This window comes from Pinus tabuliformis, chromosome 7 (assembly GCF_031772625.1).
Source record: "Pinus tabuliformis cultivar Carrire ecotype Pingquan chromosome 7, CPIR1, whole genome shotgun sequence".
In the NCBI taxonomy this organism is placed as follows: Eukaryota; Viridiplantae; Streptophyta; class Pinopsida; order Pinales; family Pinaceae; genus Pinus; species Pinus tabuliformis.
Window position 1 is genome coordinate 798,105,706 of NC_142293.1, and position 1,838 is coordinate 798,107,543.

General features: G+C 37.9%; 1 long non-coding RNA gene across 1 annotated transcript; it reads right to left on the bottom strand.

Moving 5' to 3' along the window:
• Positions 1 to 461: 461 nt before the first annotated feature.
• LOC149249983 (uncharacterized) lies at positions 462 to 1,571 on the bottom strand. Its single transcript, XR_016265920.1, has 2 exons — positions 996 to 1,571; positions 462 to 899 (listed from the first exon to the last, which is right to left on the bottom strand). It is a non-coding gene; the product is annotated as an uncharacterized LOC149249983 (long non-coding RNA).
• Between the last annotated feature and the right edge of the window lie 267 nt (positions 1,572 to 1,838).

Sequence of the window (1,838 nt, forward strand, 5' to 3'; positions counted from 1 at the left end):
TCTTGGTACTAGATATTCTAATAGCAAGTCACGATGGATAACATATCTATACGACTGAGTTGCTTGCTAAGAAACTAATAACCGGATAATACCAATAAACAAGATAATAGCAATAAACATAGCATTGTTAAAAAACATGATAAGCAAATTATGCACGAAGTGTCAAAATGTAGAATGCTAGCTTTGTAATACCGTATACGTATTGAAAAAAATAAAAATAGAAGCTTGGTATAACCAATCGGAGTTTGGGTTGGTTGGGTTGGTTCCAGACTAGTTGTTGAAACAACATCTGGGAATAATCCCTATGCTGAGAGGGGCTTAAGTGCCATCGTAAGAACAAAACTATAAGCATATAGACAGTGCATAGTAACTGTAATTTAATCACATGAAAATACACAGAATTCTTCTAAGAAAATTGACATTACTAAGTGAAAACTATCTAATTAATGGGAGAACAATAATAACAAAATTGAGAATTAACCATTTAAAAGAGTTCACCGGCAGGTTTGGCACAGTTTCTTACCAAAAGAAACAAAACATTCAGGGGAAGATTGAAATAAGTTTCCTCGATAGAGTTTGAGATTTAAGAAACAAGATTAAAATTTCTATAGAATGAATGCAGGCCATATAAGGTTGTTTAGTAACCCAGAAGACTAGAAATCAAGCTTATGGGCTTTCTATAAAATGGAGTGTCTTTCTACATATACAGGCTCCGGCTACCATATAACCCTTCAAGGATTTACAAAAATACAAACAAAAACCTTAATTTAAAAGCCCTCGTCACGCAGTCTCAAGAATGACCACACCTGGGAGTCTGCATGGAGATAAGCGCAATGCTGGAGTAGTGGTGACCCATTCGTGCTCGTATTGATAGATGGGTACGGGTAAGATAGTTCAACCTGCACATAGGAGTAGAAAATTAATATCAAACAATAAAAACACAGATCTTGAATGTATAATGAAGGAATTACATCAATGCTTGACCCACAACTCACCTGTACAAATCATCGTGGGCAAAAGGTGAAGGCACAGGAGTTTGCGGCCAAGGGAACACCTGACTTCCTCCCTTCTTATCCACAAAGCCCATGATGTTACGTCAGAGATACCGACTATATCGAGCTGTGCATGAAGAGCAGAGGATAAATGGAGCTCACCGAGTGGATAAGGGCTTGCTGTGAGTTCTATGAGCGCTATTGTCTTTCTCAACAAAGTTTCGAACCGTAAAAGTAAACTGGAATGAGTAAAAAGCTTGAAGAGAAACCACTAAACCCTAGCAAAGTTTCACAGCAACAATTTACGGTGGCAGAGGATGAGAATGAGGGTTTGGGTTACTAGCTAGGGGGATTCAATTACTCTCTAACGCCCTACCCCTCATCTCCAGCATTCAAGCAGTCGCCCTAGATCCTAACCGTTGATCTGGGGGTAATCCCAAAGCTTCCATCTGTTGTGGATATTTCATGGATCCCAAGGTGAGTGTCTGTCACGTGGTGTGAAGTGGAGCAGGTTCTGATGCTTCAAAAAACCTAGGTTATTGTTACCATACACCATAGTCTTGCCCAGTTATTTAATTTTCCAACGGACTTTAGAATAGCGTTACAATGTGGATAAACATTTAACGTAATCCAAACAAATATTTATATATATTTACGATGTTTGCAATGTATTCATAGGGGTTATATACCATGTATGCGGTGTATTCCTAAGAGCCACGATTAAATTATTTACACACAATAATTTAAGCAAAAAGGATTTATTTATTTATTCATGTTTGGGGACATTACACCATACTGAATGGTGAACCTAATCCATGTGCTAATGGTGTGTGGACAGGATATTTC